Raw genomic sequence first — 20235 nt, 5'->3', positions numbered from 1 at the left:
GGAAGTTTAGAGGGTGAAGTTCTTGAAAGCGTGCAGCAGGGAAGAAAGGTTGCTGGTTCCTTGAAAGCAGTGATAAGAAACAGGGAAATGAGCATGAAAGGGAAAAAGCGACTACATGACAGTATTGTGATACCAACGCTAACATATGGAAGTGAAACTTGGACCTTGCTGGAGGGACAGAAGTCAAGAGTGACAGCAGTGGAAATGAGTTATTTGAGAGGAGCTTGTGGAGTCACATGGAGTGACAGATTGACAAATGAGGAAGTGAAGGAGTGTTGTGGTGTGGATATGGATGTGATGGAATGCATTAGGAGAAACACATTAAGTTGTTTTGAGCATGTGGAGGGGATGGAGAATGAGAGACTGACGAGGAGTGTGTGATTAATATGGAGGGGGGAGATGGAGAGGGAGGCCAAGGATGAGATGGAGGGATGGAGTGGAGAGGTATATAAGAGAGGGGTGTGTGAGCTGGGAGCAGGGAAGTGAAATGGCGGGAGATAGAGCGACATGGAGGCGATTTGTTTGTGGCCACCCCTTACGGAATTAAGGCGTCAGGCAATAGATAGATAGATAGGCTATTAAGTTGGGATGTGATGTATCAGCTTTTTTACCTCCGTAAATCTTATATACAAACTGTATTACGGGGTCTGTTCAGAATTACCCAACCATGGGCTCTAAGAAAATAGCGAGTGTGTTGAACTATGACACTAATCCCCGTCAAAGTAGACTCTTTCTGACTTGACACACGTAGCCCAGAGTTCTTTCTGCTGCTTGAAATATTTTTGAAGTCAGTTTTCAGTATCTCCTGCAGGTGCTTCATGCTTCGTCACATTCGTCCTGATCTCATCTCTCGGATGAACTTTGCTCAAGACATGTTGGAGTGTACAAATCACGATCCAGACTTTCTGAAGACTGTTATCACTGGCGATGAGACTTGGTTGAACGGGTACCACCCAATAACCAAAGCACAGTCGTCCCAGTGGAAGCATGCAGGGTCGCGTTGGCCAAAAGAAGCATGACACGTCTGCAGCAAGGTGAAATGCACTCACATGTTGACAGTTATTTTTTTTTCCGACTACATGTGGTGTTGTGCATCACGAATACGCACCAGAAGGTCAGACTCTCAACAAATTATCACCTCGATGTTGTCTGTTGTCTTTGCGACTCAGTTCGACAGAAGAGACCAGACCTTTGGAAGGCAAGTTGGAAGCTGCACCACGACAACGTCCCTGCCCATTGTCCTCAACTGATTCAAGAGTTTTTGGCCAAGCACAACACTTCGCAGGTCCGGTAGGCACCCTACTCACCTGAAATGGCTCCCTGCGACTTTTGGTTATTCCCCAAACTCAAAACTCAGCTGAAGTTTTCCCGATTTGAATCGAGAGAAGAGATCATGGCAAATGCGACAAAGCCCCCGTAAGAGATACCGAAAACGGACTTTGAAAAACAATTCCGGCAGTGGAAAGAGCTCTGGGCTATATGTGTCAAGTCAGAAGGGACCCCCCTTTGAGGGGGATTAGTGTCATAGCTCAACAGACTAGCTATTTATTTTATTAAACCTAAGGTCGGGTACTTACTGAACAGACCTGGTACTCACATAGCAAAGACAATACGAATTACGGAGAGGAAAATAGCCTGTTAAGGGATTTTGTGGTATGTAGAATTAGTACCCTTACCAGTTGGCATCTATTAGACGTGTATGATGAACTAACGTGGGTGTAATATTCCGGAATTTGAAAATGTTCGACGTGTAAATGTACAGACCTCAAAATAATTCCTGAAAATAAATATAACTGCACTAGCTTGTACATAATTTATAATAAAACAATCTTTAAGAATCCCTCAGAGTTTATTTTTCATGCTAAAGCAAATATCGGAAGGCAAAAAGCATTTGCAGGGAAAAGAGAAAATAAGGAAGCAGTATAATAAAAATTAGTTGTGAAGTAATTGGTTATTACCTTCTGAAGGTAAAATGAAATACGTGAACAATTTTCTTAATCCGCAGGATAATTTGCTAAAATTTGCAGTTAATGTTTATGGTGCTTCATAAACAATAGCAGCCCATTTTAGAATTATGGGCCGATGTGAAGGACTTTTATTCTACACCTTTGAGCAGTGCCCGTGGTGTATAATTTTGCTTGGTGTGTGTGTGTGTGTGTGTGTGTGTGTGTGTGTGTGTGTGTGTGTGTGTGTGTGTGTGTGTGTGTGTTAAAAGCACCGCTCAAAAAGGTTTGATCCAGTAATACCAAACTTTGTTGTAGGTACAAGAGACAAGCAAGGATGCAGTATTTTTTTTTTTATTATTATTATTTTTTTTTTTCAGGCTCACAAGCTGAACGTCGCGAGTCCAGGGTTAGAGTTTTAAACTGATTCTTTAAATTTGACATACTTTATTTCCCCCCCTCTTTTTTTTTTCTTTTCTTTTCTTATCAGCCGCGATGGCGAAGCTTGTATTGTTTTCAATGCGTGTGCCTGTGTGTGTGTGTGTGTGTGTGTGTGTGTGTGTGTGTGTGTGTGTGTGTGTTAGCTTGATATCTTCGTAAGATATCAGCACAAAATGTTACAGGTGTGTAATAGGGGAAAAAAAAAAAAGATCATCAGTTCGAAACTGGTGAAAGTAGATCAAAGTCTGTGTGTCGGTTACCACGATAACTTCGCAACCGCTGAAAATATCAAAAAATTTTACCGATGTTTAGTAAAGATGATAATCTACGAGTATTGTTGTCAGTCTCTTTGTCTGTCTTTGTGTCTATGTGTCTGTTAGCATGATAACTTCGCAAACGCTCTGGATATCACCACAAAATTTTACAGGTGTGCAGTAGGGGTGAAAATCTCCTACGAGTTCGAAATTGGTGAAAGGCCAAGGTCAGTGTCATATTCCGAGCCGAGCTCGATAGATACCGGCTTGCAGCTGGTGTGATTCCCTCCTTGGTGGGGCCTTTAATAAATTACTGCGTTTGCGAAGCTTGAGTGGATGTTATGCTTTGCTCGGTGTGTGTGTGTGTGTGTGTGTGTGTGTGTGTGTGTGTGTGTGTGTGTGTGTGTGTGTGTGTGTGTGTGTGTGTGTGTGTGTGTGTGTGTGTGTGAGCAAAATAAACCGTTTTCATTCAATATTGACCAAGCTTGGCGGAAGGGTTTCGGATCAGCCAATGAGTTAGCCAATATTTTTGTAGAAAAAAGGTCGAACGGAAAGGTCACAGTGCAAAGTTAAAGTCTGACTTGCAGAATCTTCTTGAACAGTTTTTATCCAGGTTGGACAAAACTTGTGGGAAGAGCTGGCGGCAAAGCAAGACTGGAGTGTTCAGTTTTGAGAAGGTAACGTGGCAAAATCAAAGTTCGGGCCGTGTGTGTGTGTGTGTGTGTGTGTGTGTGTGTAACTTCAGTTGATTTGACCGGATTTTAACCAAACTTGGTGGAAGTGTTGAGTATCAGTTAAGGAGTAAACCTATTGTTCTTTTATTTCTTTAGAGTCATACATTAATGGTCACAGTCAAAGACAAGGCCAGCTTAAGCAATTTTAATTAGATTAAGACCAAACATTGTGAAAATTTTCAAGATAAGAGGTGCATATAGTGATTCGTTCTTTTAGAACAATCAGTCAAAAATCAAGGTTATAGGGAAATGTCAAATGCCAAGGTCACAGGGCAAAGTCAATTGAAACAGTTCTGATCAGATCAGGTCCAAACTTGATGGAACTGGTAAGGATTAGGCAAGGTTGAATTAGCTTTAATTTGAGAGTAATCCGCTGAAGTTTAAGGTCAAAGGGCAAAGTCAAATGTTTGGTCATAGACCAAGTGGTTGGTGCGGGTGTTCTTCTCTTTCAGTGGTAATTTTATTTTAATGTCATTGAAGGCATTTTTCTCCGAATGTGGCAATTTCTGAGATGATTCTGAGTACTACTTTTCAGAGAAAAGTATAGATTATATGCCTTTCACTGTTTTTAACATCATGGTTCATACTGAATACAGCATAGAGCTTTGCAGTAGGACGGTGCCAAAGCATCTATGATGATATATGGAGAAAGCTGAGGAGTTTTCACCTTGTTCGGTTTGAGTTGATAATATTCCCGAAATACTGGTCCTCTGATAATCTTCATAGATTTTTTTTTTTCATATCGTCTTTACCCGTATCTCACTGCTCATGTGACGAGGCTGTGATACGCATATATTCAGGTCTCACAGTCACCATTCCCAGTGGTGCTTGTGAAACAATATTATAATTAAGAAAGTGAAATATCTGATATTTTCTGTCGATACATGTACCAGCAGCATGAATCCTTTATTAATATCCTTCATTAGTGCTTCAGTGAACGCAGCATCTTCAATATTTTCATTTAATTTATATTTTTCGTCCTCACCCTAACTCTCCCCCCCCCCTTCTCCCCCACAAAAATGAGTTGGATTACATTATGGAAGGAGTCCATTAGTCATATTGCGCTAAGAGGCGGGCCGGGGCATGCTCACTCCCGCACTGCCGTAATATCTTTAATAGTGACCTGTTTTCCCCTTCCTTCTAACCGCCTCCAGATGATTTTATTCAGGCTGGAAGAACGCCGCGGTAGTGAGGGAGGTAATGGAGGCGATATGCGGCTCCTCTTGTTCGGCATGTTTCCCTTCAGCTGAATAAAAACACAACGGGAATGAAGTGGAAACATTTCATCGAACTGAAGTAGTGAATGGATTCCATACCATGACGTACTGTGCATCTTGTTCTTACTAGTATAAAACGATTTTACTCAGTTTAGAGAAAACGTAAAAAAACCGTTAATGAAGGCTGTCTTAATTCTCCACTTTGAAAAGATTAAGTCGAACAAGTGTCTGGATGTAACAATAATAAAAATAAAAGTGCATCATCGTAGTGAAACAAATACGTTCAACCTATAGGCGTTAAAGTTACTGTAACCCTGCAATCGCCATACGATGTTATTACATCTATTAGGATTTCTAGTACTATTGGATTAATGAAGAGTACACTGAAGCCATCCAGTTTACCTAAGTTGAATATAATCGTCCGAAGATAGTGGGAATACAGCAGAGAGGCTGTGAGTACCGACATTCCAATACCCTGTGGCTGGTATTTCTTGTATTTGATTGCTGCGTTTACCAGACGATCATATTCAGCTTCAACCACGTAGAAAAGGGTTTAGAGAAGGTTGTATCTAACTCCATTTGTTACAAAAGTGCCTTAAAAGCGGAGCAAAATAGTTCTGAGGTAACAAGAATAGAATAAGGGAGCCGTCCCCGATTTAAGGTAGTTAAGAGAGCTCCCTATACTATTTCCACCGTCATTTCGACCTAATTTTTGTCCCTTTACAGTTTTTTTTCGCATCTCCTTGGCAGATTAAGACAATACCACGGCTCTACTTCTCTTCCGTTATACTTCTTCATGACTAGAACCACATTCTAGTGATAATCTGTTGGTACAACTGAGCATTCAGTATATAGAGATAACAATTTTAAGTCATCAGAAAAAAATCATGGTTTTCGTTTTCGTTTTTAAAGGCTCCAACATGCTTGCATGTGTCGGCCTTGGTCACCTAATGGCGGCTCTCCATGCTGCACGATCCATTGCAGCCTCCCTGTTCAGTCCCTTAACCCTAAGGTCACACTTAATGACCTCGTCCCATGTCTTTCTCGGTCTACCCCTCATAACCCCACCCCCAATATTAACACTTCTCACCTTCCTCACCCAACTATCATCCCCCATCCTCTCCACATGTCCAAACCACCTCAATCTACCTCTCCTCATCACAACACCAATACACTCCAGTCCCATCCTACCTCTCAACTCTTCCATTGTAAACCCAGCCCCTCCAGGCCTTGGACGCAGGGACGCACTGCACATCCACCTAATCATTGTCATTTCTGTACGTCTGAGCCGGCGAATGTCTTCCTCCTTCACTGCCCAGGTCTCACTGCCATACAGCATTACACTCCTAACACACGCTGCATACAAAGACCCCTTAGCACGTAGGGAGAGCCCCCTCAATGTCAGGAGAGGCAAGAGCTCCCTGAACTTCTTCCAACCACTTCTCACCCTAGCCACAGAGCTAGCTCCAGCCCCACCTCCAGCACACAACATGTCTCCTAAATAACAAAACTCTTCCACACACTCAAGAGATTCACCAGCAAGTTCAATTCTTTCACGTCTGACGATCTCCACCTGCTCACCCCGGCACGCCGTACACATAAAATCAGCATTATCTCGCAGTCTACCTCTGATACCACTACATCTCTTATGCACCCATTTATCACACACACCGCACCGCACCCATATGACAGGGTGGATAGACAAGGATTGTGGAAAGTATTAAGAATATATAGAGTAGATGGGAAGTTGTTGAATGTTGTGAAGAGTATGTATGATGGTGCTAAGGCTGCAGTGCGTGTGGATGGTGAACTGAGTGAATTTTTCTCTTTGAAGGTTGGGTCTCCATGGTTGTTCAATATGTACATGGGTGGGGTAATAAAAGAGGTACAAGGTAGGGTAGTGGATGTTGGAGTGGTGAGAGAGGGTAGTGTTTGGAAACTCCCTGTACTGTTGTTTGCAGATGATACTGTGTTGTTGAGTGAAGACGAATGAGAGCTGCAAGGCTTGGTATATGAGTTTGGGAGAGTGTGTAAGAAAAGGAATCTAAAGGTGAATGTAGGGAAGAGTAAAGTGATGGTCTTTGAGAGAGGTGAAGTCAGTGAATGTACAGCGAGATTTGATGGTGAGGAATTGGAAAATGTGAGTACGTTTAAGTACTTGGGTAGTGTGATGAGTAAGGATGGAGGTTTGGAGGGCGAAGTGCTTGAAAGGGTACATCAGGGAAGAAAGGTTGCTGGTTCCTTGAAAGCAGTGATAAGAAGCAGGGAAGTGAGCGTGGAAGTGAAAAAGTTACTACATGACAGTATTGTGATACCAACTTTAATGAATGGTAGTGAAGCTTGGACGTTGCTGGAAGGACACAAGTCAAGAGTGAGAGCAGTGGAAATGAGTTATTTAAGAGGAGCCTGTGGAGTCACATGGAGAGACGGGCTGACAAATGAGGATATAAAGGAGCGTTGTGGTGTGGATGTGGATGTGATAGGTAGCGTTAGGAGGAATACACTGAGGTGGTTTGGCCATGTGGAGAGGATGGAGGATGAGAGACTGACGATGAGAGTGTATGTGAGAGAGGTGGAGGGGGGAAGAGGGAGGGGGAGGCCGAGGATGAGATGGAGGGACGAGGTGGAAAAGTATTTGAGAGAGGGGGGCGTGAGTTGGGAACGGGGCAGTGAAATGGCGGGGGACAGAGCGACGTGGAGGCGATTTGTTTGTGGCCAACCCGAACGGGATTGAGGCGTCTGGCAATAGATAGATAGATAGATAGAATAAAATCATAAGCAACGCTAAGGTGTAGCCAACCTTCATCTGACCAAGCACATACCCCCCACCTCCTTGAGCACCTAACCAAGAGCATAACGGCCCTCACTCCCCCCACCCTTCCAATAATTTCTCTTAAAGTGGGAGAAAGGAGAACTTCTTAAGAACATATAACCTGGACCCTTCAGATTCCTTGCTCAGGTCTCATTGAAATCTTTGGAAAAAAAAAAATATACGTTTTAAATTTTTCATTATTAAAAAAATGCTTAAGTCACAGCATTCTACCTATCAAAAGGCATCAGTTCATAATAAAGACACATAGCTATGTGAAATTTCATGACTCTATAGTGAATGCTTTCTGAGTTTTGGCCCGGGAATGAAGTCTTTACGCCTGGCCAGCCGCTCTGGCGTCCAGCTCTACGGACGGACACCTATTGATCCCAATGATAACACCCTCCTCTGACTTTGTCAGGCGGAGGGTAAAAAGTTGTTAGGTGTCTGGTGAAAACTGTATCTCACCCTGTCAGTTCGAAAATCTCTGGTATGCCGAGTATGATCATCTGGGGATAAAAAGACTACAATATAAATAGAAGGCAACGTACAGAAGGGGTCAACTGCGTATGTGTTAAAAATTTGTGTATTGTGTACAGCATGCATGTTTGTTGTAGATTATATCGATTTCTCATTCTGTCTGTTAAATTATCTACACATCTCATTCTACTTTCTTGCGGTTGTCTGTCTATTTGTTAAACATCAGTATCTATATCTGTCCATCTTTCACTCTATCTGTCCATAATTTCCCTAACATTTTCTGTCCATACATTAATATCAATCTATGGACTTTTACCTGCCTCTGTATCTTGTTTTTATTTATCAGTGTGTAGTGGAGGGGAGGAATTATGAAGAGGTTAAAGCACAGTCTGTACACATACCTCTGCTTAAGGAGGTAGAATCAATGGCTTTTCGTCTCATCATCTCTCTCTCTCTCTCTCTCTCTCTCTCTCTCTCTCTCTCTCTCTTTACATGGACTGAAAATTGACTCATTGAGAGTGGTAGTTAACAGGGAAGCTTCCGACTGGAATCACTTACAAGTGGAGATCCCCAGGGATCAGTTCTAGGACATACATCATTTATCATTTACGTAAATAATGTCAATGTGGTCGTCGTCAGCCTGACTACAAAATTTTCGGACAAAATAAAATCAGGAAGTAAAGTTTCACCATTCGAGAAGACAGTAGAACTACGTAAATACTTGACTGAAATAGGGGAATGGTCTGAGCTGTGGCAAATACCGTTCAGTACGGACAAGTGCAAGATGAGGCACGTCGGTCTTGCAAATCGAAGAACCAAATACTCCCTTTTGGGTAGCGAGATCAGCAGTACTGACAAGTGTATTAATATGCAGTTACCTGAAGCTCTTCAAACAGTGTACGACAGTGGACAAGAAAGCACAGAGATTTCTAGGTCAGATAAAGAGGTAGCTTAGGTACAAAAATATATAAATGGTGTTTCTCTTTGTACCATTCCTTTGCGGGGCCGAATCTGGAATATGCACGCCAACCTTTAAAGAAGTTATCGCAAGGCTTGAGAAAGGCTAGTCGCTTCTAAATCGTTTCCATAAATTAGGCACATGATATACCAGAGAAGGCTGTTGGCACTGGGTCACCTTTCCTAAGGTCAAGGCATTTGCGTGATTAGCTAATCTAGTTTTTCACAATCCCTCATGGATTTGAATGTATGACCACCAGTATATATCTAGTTTAAACAGCAGCTCCATGAGGAACTATGGATAGAAGCTTGACATGAAGCATTACCTTCAAGACATGTTAGGCGGTTTCATCACATATAAGATGGGCAGTTAATGGAATCGGCTACCAGCACAGGTTGTTGGCAGTTCCTCGATAGAACAGATCAAGTCTACGTTAAACAAAGTTTTGTTACGTCTGAAATAATAGTAGATCTAATGTTTCCTTTTCTGTAAAATTTCCTAACCCTGTTTTTTTTTCTCCAAGTGTGGTACACTTCCTCTTCCGTGCCCGTTCTGCTGGTGGGAGAGGTAGCTGGGGCGAACCTCCTGCTTTATTATACTGTACTTTTTTTTTTTCACTAGTAGAGCAGCAACGTATAGTGTACATGGCAACTTCATTCATGGCACCTCCACGTATGGGTTGTTAGACCTTTTGAGGTACTAATAGTCCTTGTAGCTCCTTATAAAACTCCCTCCCTCTCTCTCTCTCTCTCTCTCTCTCTCTCTCTCTCCACAGCTCTGTAAGGCTAGAGTTAACGGGAATTTCCAGTTTTTTTTTGTATGCAAATTGTTAACTGTGGAATAATTTTTGTCTCCTCGAACTGCCTGCAGTATCCTGTGTTATAATTGTTGTGCGTCCAGGAATTTCACACACACACACACACACACACACACACACACACACACACACACACACACACACACACACACACACACACACACACACACACACACACACACACACACACACACACACACACACACACACACACACACACACACACACACACACACACACACACACACACACACACATTTCATCGTAATTCTGTTTTTAGTGATTTGTGTATGTTTTTATATACCTGTCGGATAACCTGCCCAAAAAATCTGTCACTCAGTATGACTGTTCATGTGACTGCCTGTCTGTTCACTGCCCAACCCTGCAGCCTGTGAGAGGCAGCCTACATTATTCATGAACTATACCTAGAAATTAAGGTTCAAAAACGTGTAGCATCTGTACCCAAAATAATTTGTAAATAAGTCACACAATCAACACTGGCCACAACAGCAAAAGCCATATTAACATCTCTGGGTACATTAGCTACACTGGCCACTTTAATAACACTGGCCACACGAACAACCTTATTCACTTTGTAACATTGCTCACCTCCTCTTCAATAACTAGAGCACATTTTAAGGTCTCCACAGCAAAGGGTGGTGACCTGCAGCTTTCCTACACTTCATTCTTCATTCTTTAATTTTTTTTCTTTTAACTTACAGCCATTCCTTACTTCTTCACCAATTTGCTTCAAACCTTACACATTTGTTTTTTTGGTCCAAGAGCCTCAGACACCTTATATTTTATTCATATATTTGTTTCTTTATTTTATTTTGTTTTTAAGGGATTTTGGGGGCCAAATGTCACATCATATAAGCACAAAATATTTAAGGTCTTATGTTTTCATTTGTTCATTAATCATCATAACAATTTGCATAGAAGCCTGACTGTGTACTAGAGACGTGTGGAAGCCATATTGTATTCCCGCAGGAGTGTTGGCAATCTTCTTTTTGTTTACTCTGCCTGCCACTGGATTATTTTATTTTAAAGAGGAATTTACATTAGTAGTGAGGGGCTTATTTAGGGTTGTACTAAACTACTTCAGTTCAAGAAATTTCACGTCTGGAAGCAACAAGAAAATAAACTACGGCATCTTACTCTCGGGGGTAATAACGTTGGCTACAATATAAAAACACCAGTAACTTAATGCTTAACTCTTCCGCTGCTGTGCGCACATTAAGGTATTGTATTCGGACAAAAATCTAACGAGTTTTTTCAGCTGAGAGAAGTCCACGCAGATGAAATATTGAGTATTGTTTGGATTATCCTGCTCGCTGCGACGGATACATTCGTAATTTATTTAGGATAGCACAACACGATCACGGTCATCAGTGAAACAATTAAAAAATATATATGTACGGGTTCAAATCTATTTCGCTTTATCTCTTTATCATCATTACGTATTTTACTTTATTATATAAAACTTCAGATAACTTTGTCGAATATGGGAGATACACTGCGGAATGAAAGAGGATATACAAGCTTTATTAGCTCCCTCACTACCAGGTAGAAAAATCTACACGACAACAACAACAACAAACAATGGTGGGGCCTAAAATGGTAAGTAGCAGGTGTTGCCTGAATAAGAGCTAAGGTAAGAAAATGATTTTTACACTTTTATTTCTGTTTAAAATTATTTCGATATATCTGTGTCACCTGTTGATGCAGCTGCCTCTTGGTGCTTGGTACCATATTTGTGAAAAGGCTATGAAAATAGCAAAGACTCATGGTGATGGCTTAATATTTGTCGAAATAAAATGACGAAGCCTACAGAAAACCAGTGTTGAGTTTTGTTTTTATGGGTTGGTTGTTACAATATCGGTTTACCCCCTACGAGAACAACTGGAAGAAATTGTGCCAGTATTTTCAGATACCATTTAAACCCATGCCTGGAGTTACCAGATGAAAACAGTCAGGTATAATGAAGGTAACATTCTAACAACTTATGGACAATAATCATTTTAAGGCGTTCCAGATGCGTAGATTATATTGTAGAAGTATAATGTACATTAATTAATTGGCAGTGTTGATAAAGGTGATCTTTTTGTGGATCTATGTACGGTAGGTGGTACCTATATTTATCTATCAGTTTATCCATCTATCTACCTACTTATGGCTATCTGAAACAATATACTGTATTTATTCATTCATCTATCCGTCTGTCAACTCGTATATTAATTAATCAATCAATCTATCTATCAATTAATCGATCTATATCTATCTCTCTACCTCTTACTATCTATCTATGAATAGTGTGAAATGGAACAACTGAGTGGTTCATTGAGTGCTATTGTCGGTGATGGAGTAACTAAATGATAGTACTGTAGTTGTTGCACAAATGAGTGGTATCAATTATAGCTAGAGGGTGTGATGGATTGACTTAATGAATGATGATGATGTTTTTAAATTTTATTTACGGTATAATGAATAAGCCAATAGCCTGTAGTCACTTGCTAATGACATTAGAATAAGCACGGATAAATTAATTATAATATATATATATATATATATAATATATATATATATATATATATATATATATATATATATATATATATATATATATATATATATATACACTAATTTACCCTAGGTTGTGTAACAAGCTGCCCCGTATCCGGTGTAAATTGTGACGGATGACATGCCATTACAAATCTTTAAATAACCACGTTACAAAAATGCTTTCGTTTGTTTTGTCTATAACTGTAATAAAAGGACGTTTTTTTTTTTTTTTTTTTTTGTTTCCGACTCTGGGCATAGGCTTCACAGCCTGCTATCAAGGCTCAGCAGTCCTCCTACATACCATACACCTCTACATGTCACCACTTCGGCGCTAACACCCACCGTACATATTGAATACATGCTAGGGCTGTCTCATACAGGACTGGTGTATTGGTATTAGCGGGGGTATTTTTACGACATGTCGGCGGGTCTTCTGGTAGATCAGTAAAGCCTGATTTAATGAAATTCAAATCCTTAAACTGTTCCCTGCCCCAGCCGGGATTCGAACCTGGGTCCGTAAGGACTGCAGGCCACCTCTCTACCGATTGAGCCACCGCCTCCCCACCTACATCCAGACAAAAAATCGTTGTTATACCTTTAACCTGTGATGCAATATGAAAAAACATAAAAATTGTCACAACTATACTCAGTTTATTGATATTATTATCATCATCATCATTATTATTATTATTATTTATCGAGGCGAAGATGCACTTCAGAGGTTGGTGATGATTGGCTGAATGCGACAGTACTTCATAATCTCTTTACTCGTTATCTTTATTAATTGACAGCATATATCTGAGGGGGAAATTTGGGTTAGTAAATGTTATTTGGACCTGTTGCATTCAGCCAGTCATCACCAACCTGTCAACTGGATCTTCGCCTCAATAAAACAAAACTGAGTATAAACTCTCTCTCGCCTTCTGTATCAACTCTCAGTCGAATGCCTTTTTTTTTTAATTACCACCAGTCAATTACACATAAACTGTGAGAGCCTTTAACAGTAAATGGAGAAATAATGCTTTCATGGGAATCTTTCAGTTCGAAAATTATCCTTTATGTAGAGGAAAATACTCTGATGATCGTAAGAATAGAATAAGAAGGCATACTGTGAATGAAAGTTGACCTTAAAACATAGCAGAATGGAATGCCAGATTGATGAGATAATCAAGCCATGGAGAAGAGTAATTGAAAAACTCGACAGTACTCGAAGTGTACAATGGACAGACCGGAGGTGAAGACGTCTCTGCCCATTTTACTTTCTTTTCCTTTTTCTCCAGCGCTCTCGTCATGGAATGAAACAAGCAGAATGTATGACATTAGAATTAGAGTGTGATGTGCAAATTCTCACCGGAAAATGGGTACTACCTTGAAATATCGAAATAATTAGAGAAGGCAAAAGAACTTTCAAGATCATCTCCAGTCGAGGGGATTCCCAAAAATAGTACAGTGGCTTAAATGATGATGATGATAGACGATGATGCTCAGTGTAAAACAAGAAGAGACTGTCTTCACAGAACTGCGGCGAAACTGTCACAGCCAGTTTTTTAAAATGTCTCTCTTTGAAACTCATGGAATATATAAAACTGTTTTCTTGAAATGCCTCTTTATGACCGAAATCGAAAATTGTTAAATAATCAGCAGTGATGCAACAACTGACATGTCGGGTTAAATCAAAATTTCTAGCTGATGAACTTTCTTTTTCATAAGAGTCGCTAAAATTCCTTCTTATAGCTGAAACTGAATATTGCCTATTAGCCAATGCGTCGGCTGACGCAACAGCTGTCATGTTAAATCACCGCGAAATTTCAGGCTGAGCAACTTTGTACTTCATTAAAAAAAAAAAAAAATCACCCAAAAAGACAGATATTCGAACTTCCCTTGAAGGAGAGAAGAGAAAAAAAGTAGATTCCGCTTGTGTCCCACTAACAGACCTGTCGGCTTAGCTGCAGACGAAAATATTATGAGATTTGAGCTTAAAATGATCTCAAATAACAATTCCTCTGCTGTGGATAGTCTGTTTACTGAATCTAGGCTAAGAATAGACGGATATATTCAACCAAGTGGATTTATGACAGTGTAATTATTGATCAATTGTTTTAATTATCCATTTCGCTGCAGTTAACGCACTTTTTCCTTGATCAAGTCAAGATTTTTAAAAGCAAATCCTGGCGGCAAGGATTATTACCACCACTCTCCTCGATGGTCCAGCATGGCCACCTGGAGCCACATTCAGGTGTACTGAGGAGTCTGGCCTCTCATTAGCCACACTCATTACCACATTTATGGCGGCATCACCGCCTCCCCGCCACAGTACCTTGACCGACATGTACAAAGAAAGAAGTGCTTTACCAAAAGAATATTTCCACGTGATGCTTTCTTCCCATTAAACGATGAGGAGAACTTATAATAAACAAGTTCACCCGTATGAGCCAGGGTCACCGATAGGAACAATGCTGGGAACGCTACTAATAAAAAGTAGCGGCGCTCCCATTCCCGTTACTAGCTCGAAAAAGTAGTGGCGTTACTGGTTTCGCTACTTTACACGAAATGTAGCGGCGCTCCCGCTCCCGCTACTTTGGATAAGAAAAAGGTAAACGAAGGAAAAGTTAACAAAAATCTGTGGTGTAGCAATACACTATATACTGTTTTGATAACATTAGTCAGTCTGAGTGGTTATGTTGTGTACCAGTAATGTCAGTATATACTTATACCGAAAAAAAAAAATGTCGGTGTCACTTTAATGAAGCTTAGAGCCGAAGGTCAGGAAAAAGCTATTTACTGTATAATGTAACAAATGTTCTTTTACATTGTTACCTAGTGTACCTACTGAAAGTTACATACATAAATAAAAGGCAAAATAATGTGGCCTGCCAATGATACGTATTATATGGATTTATTATATTTTCAATGATACCTATTTAAGATATGTACGAAAACGAAAGTAAAAATGAACTGGGGCTTTCTTTTAAAGGCTATTTATACAATAGCAATGTTTTTTCCATTACTTTAAACTGAAAGTAACATACTGTTACGAAATAAAAACGTAGAGAGTAAGAATTAGTCTGAAAGAGAGAGTGAGGGAGAGGGCGGGAGCTAGAGACGGGGATAGTTAGAGGTGTGTGTGTGTGTGTGTGTGTGTGTGTGTGTGTGTGTGTGTGTGTGTGTTGCCTACATCTATCTGACATCCTTATTTATCTTTACTTAATTTAAATGATCGATAATTAACTAGCAAATTCCTGTCTAATTATTGCACATTACTAATAAATAATAATTAATAAAATACTGATGTAATGTAGAACAAACATCATTAATTGACAAAACTGACGAAAGTATTATTTTTCGTCATTAATAAATACAACCAAACCGTCGGCATATCTGTATGTACTCACCGACTCCGGAACTGTACTCGTCGCGTGAGTAGCGAGGAGCGCGGTAACCCGTGAGTACAGCCAAAAAGTAGCGGCGCTCTCAGTTCCGCTACTGGCTAAAAAAAGTTACAGCCATCGCTATTACAATAGTAGCGGTGCTATTCCCAGCTTTGGATAGGAATGATACACAAAATATTCCCCACAAGAAGTACCGAGAGCAAAAATCTGCAAGATTTTCCACTGCCCTTTATCTAAAGCACTACGGCAAGTCCTGCCACCCTAATGGTACTCAGTCCTCACCAACAGTGAAGCAAGTGGCAGCTGTCAAACTTACTCCAAAGCTAGGATTGCTAAAATCTATAGATACAATCATGCTGCGTTTGGAAACAGATTATTTTATAATAATTGCCCTGATTATAAATAATAAAAGAAACTCCATTCTTCTTGAAGATCTGTGAAAGTTGAAATGGAATGCCAAAATTCTGAAGGTCATAAGGCTTGATCAAGCTTTCAAACCATTGTCAGACAGTCACAGAAAATGGGAAAACGTACGATTTACCGTTTTCTGTTAAGATATATTAAGTACTGGTAACAGTTTAAGAATTTTCAAATATATAAGAAAGCGTCAGTTTGTCTGTGTCTATATAATGATGTTTATAATGCCATATATATATCTCATCTCATCAGCCCATCCCGACTGAAGTCGGGACGATACAGCCAATGTATCTCTACCAAGTGGCTTAGGCTGTCTGGTAGAGATTGTATGTAGGGTGAGAAGTGTTTGTAAGTGTAATTGTTGTGTTGGAATGGCTTTGGATGTGTATGTAGTCTGTGAACCAAGTGTAAACGGCTGGCGCACGCCGACTGTTTGCAAACATACTTTACAGTATGCGACACTGGTTCAACCACAGCACCCCTTGTGTCCGCCATTGCAGTGCGTGGCCTGAAGAACGCTCCCAAAGTTTATTACCCTGGCGGGGCGCGAGCCCTCGTTCTTCAGTGTAAGAAAACGCACACTTTACCACAGAGGCTCCCATATATATATATATATATATATATATATATATATATATATATATATATATATATATATATATATATATAAACTCCAATGTTTGTTTTTGCTGCGAGACATCTTTATAAAATAAGGCATAGATGAAAATACCATAGAACAACGTAAAATGTATAATTGGAATGCCAGAAATTATGCTTTATTACCATCATCAGCAAACTGGATATTATCGTCTTGATTACATTCAACATGAAACATGAAAGAAGTGGGAAAGGGCTGGGAAGACACCAAGTAATGATGCAAAGGATGGAATATTTATATTGGACTAGACACACACACACACGATAATGTATGTTTAACACAAAGCAAAGTACAAACAGGAAGTTTTTCACAATATGATCAGATGTTAGGCAAATCATAACTCTAGGTAAAGGGATATTGTTGAAAAATGGATACAGCCATACCTTGCAAATGAATAGAGAAAACACTTGGATGCCATTTTCAGTTCAGATTGTAAGCTCTCATTTATGGAAGCAGATGTCAACACAAATCAGCGCAACACACGTTTAGGAGCGAACTTAACGAACTAGGACTAGAAGTAGTTGGTCGGAAAACGACGAGCACCTGTGTTGCGGTCACCTTGATTTTTGAAACTTCTAAAAAATGAAGGATACAGGGTAAATATAGATGCAGTGCGTGGCTAACAGCACTAGAAATATAATAGACCATAAACAGCAAGATGAATAAAGACATCCGTAAGTTCGAAAAAGTTTACGCAAAACTGAGGAACTCTGTGGAATAGATGATATCGGGAAACTAAACGGAAGGTTGGTATAGGCAGAAGACAGATCTTTGCTTTGAGAGATTATAATGGGAAGGAGAAATAATTTAAGTGAGGTGATAAAATAACAATAACATTATACTAAACTCAAAGTCATAGACACTAAAACCGAACATTCACTTCAGAATATACAAATATCTAAATTGTTGGTCCAGAAGAAAAGGAGGATCTCAAAGGAAGTTTGGCCCAAAGTTTCGGCGCATGGATAACTTTAACATCTAAACAAGAACAGAAAGTAGGAGATGGTGATTTTTTTTTTTTTAACAAATTACGTTGCCCTTGTAGGAGAGATGCGCTCCATTGAGTGCCCCTCTAGTTTTTCTTGTGTTGGTAAGGCTATTCTCTATTGCGTATAAACGTTTTTCAAAAGACCTAGCAAAGTAAATAAGTCTCATACTAGATGCAAAACAACAAATCGAATTATACTTACACTAGATGTGAATTAGTAACACGAGTTAGGTTTATGCTTGATACAATACATAAAATCGAGCTGGTCTTATACCAGATTAGAAATGGCACTTGGTATTCCCCGCGTAAAGCCCTATGATCATGCCCATCGGCATTGCATGGGACCCGTGATGGCGATTGCCCCTATGGAAGAGAACCCCCGGGAACTCATCTTACCTATTGAACTTATGTTCTTCCTTGGGCCCATTTCCTCAGGGACCTAATCCTACCATGGACTTATTTTTCCACTATCCACTCATCCAACAACCCTTTCCATCCACCAGGCTCACCCACCCGCCCACCTACCCGACACATCCACCCATCTATCTTCCCAACTACCCTGCTTTCCCACTCACGCTCACCCACCCATCCTGCCCACCCAATCACCAACACTCACCCACCCAACCTTCCCACCCAGCCACACACCCACACTGCCCCACCACACCCACCCATCTCACAGACCTTGACCCACGACACTCACCCTCTCACCCTTCTTCCCACCCTTCCCCTCCAAACTTTCCCACTCACCTATCCAGTCAACTCTGCCCATCCACCAGCTCTATCCATCCCACCAGTCTGCCCACCCATCCGGCCCATTGTAGCTGAAAATGATGCAGTTGAAAAAAAAAAAATCAATAATAAATGGCCACCATATTTCCATCGTGCTGACTTATTTCAAATTTGTTCTAATCTTGGCCATCGGGGGAGACACTTTAGCAACTGTAATGTACACATTTAATTTTTGGAAAACGTCACACATGTCAGAGCTGTTTACAGTTCTAGATACATCCCCCTTGATTTCCATAGAGAACAGACAATCGAATATCTCTAATATATATATATATATATATATATATATATATATTGTTACATAGCCTATGATTTCATCATCCTTTGTGTAATTTTAACGCACAGTTGCTGCATGTTTGATCACGAGCGTGTTCTGCCTCAGTCCCCCCCTTCTACCGTTATAGTAGAGTAAGTCGACATCTCTGTTATACTTTGCGGGATTGTCATCTCTTTGTCCCCATGGCTCCATTTGCGCGTCCTCATTACAAGTTGTATCAAGCTCTCCTGGCCCCTATAAAATGAGCTCAGTCTCTGCATCATTGCCACTTAGATCTGCTCCTCATTTTGTTCACATCTCTGTCCTCCCCTGTACAGATATTATTATTGTGAGTGCTCAAGAAATCTCCAAACATCTAGCAGCTGTGTGTAATTTGAGTATAACTGTTGTTGCATTTTTTCTTGTACTGTATAGCATAAGTTTAATTTGTAGGCCTAGTGAAGTTTTTGTAATTCGTGTTGGGGTTCTTTATGTCAGTCATTTTTGATAATAGTTTGTATCTGTAATTATTTATCTGGCATTCACTGAGTATTATCTGGTATCTCATTTCATCAGGGCTGACTTAGATAAATTTACTCTTGCTAATTTCGTGTTAATAGAGGCTATTGCAGTTAACCATATATTTAACCTGTTTATTTGCCATTACATTATCCTTATGAGTCCTGAATGTTTTGTTGTTAATTTAAGCATTAAACTTTAACTTGTAATTTTACCTAACTCTTTTGTTTTGAACCTGGAACTTTACGGGACAGTAGTGTCTCTTCGTATTCTCACTTAAAGTGTACATTATCTTTCTCTGTTCCGTAACATAAATTTGGCGACCTCATATCAGGATATTCAGGATATTATCATAAGGATATTGTTTGATATTTTGTGACTGTGATATATTCATGATGGCTACTATTTCTACACTTGATGAAGCCAAAGATTTTTTGTCAAATGTGCAAACAGTGTGTGATATAGAAAACAGAACAAAGAATGAACTTAAGCTTGTTGCTCAACAATTGGGAATTGCAGTTCACTCTCATCATTCTAAAGATCAAATTGTTGGCATGATTAATAAAAGCTTGTTTAATGTAACTCCTCCAAATGAGCAAACGCAGATTGAATTAGCTAAGTTACAGCTAGCCCTGCAGGAGGCTCGTGTGAAGGAAGCTGAATTTCAAGCACGTGCTAAGGAGGCTGATGTTAAGGAGGCTGAGTTTCACGCACAAGTTGAACTTGCTAGGATTCAGGCAGACCATGAGTATCGCATGAAACAAGGTGGAACTGGATCATCTAGCTCTGATGATTTTGATGTGGCTAAAAATGTTAAACTTGTCCCTCCTTTTAATGAATCTGATTTAACAAAGTATTTTCAGTTGTTTGAGAGGGTAGCTACAGGTTTTAATTGGCCTAAGGAGTATTGGCCAGTACTCCTTCAAACTGTTCTCACCGGTAAAGCTCAAGTGACTTATGCATCTTTGCCTCAGGATCAATGTGATAATTATGATGTAGTTAAG

This window comes from Coenobita brevimanus, chromosome 70, assembly GCF_032717465.1.
Source record: "Coenobita brevimanus isolate Jiangsu-jjx chromosome 70, ASM3271746v2, whole genome shotgun sequence".
Classification (NCBI taxonomy): domain Eukaryota; kingdom Metazoa; phylum Arthropoda; class Malacostraca; order Decapoda; family Coenobitidae; genus Coenobita; species Coenobita brevimanus.
Note: the sequence above shows the minus strand (reverse complement) of the source record.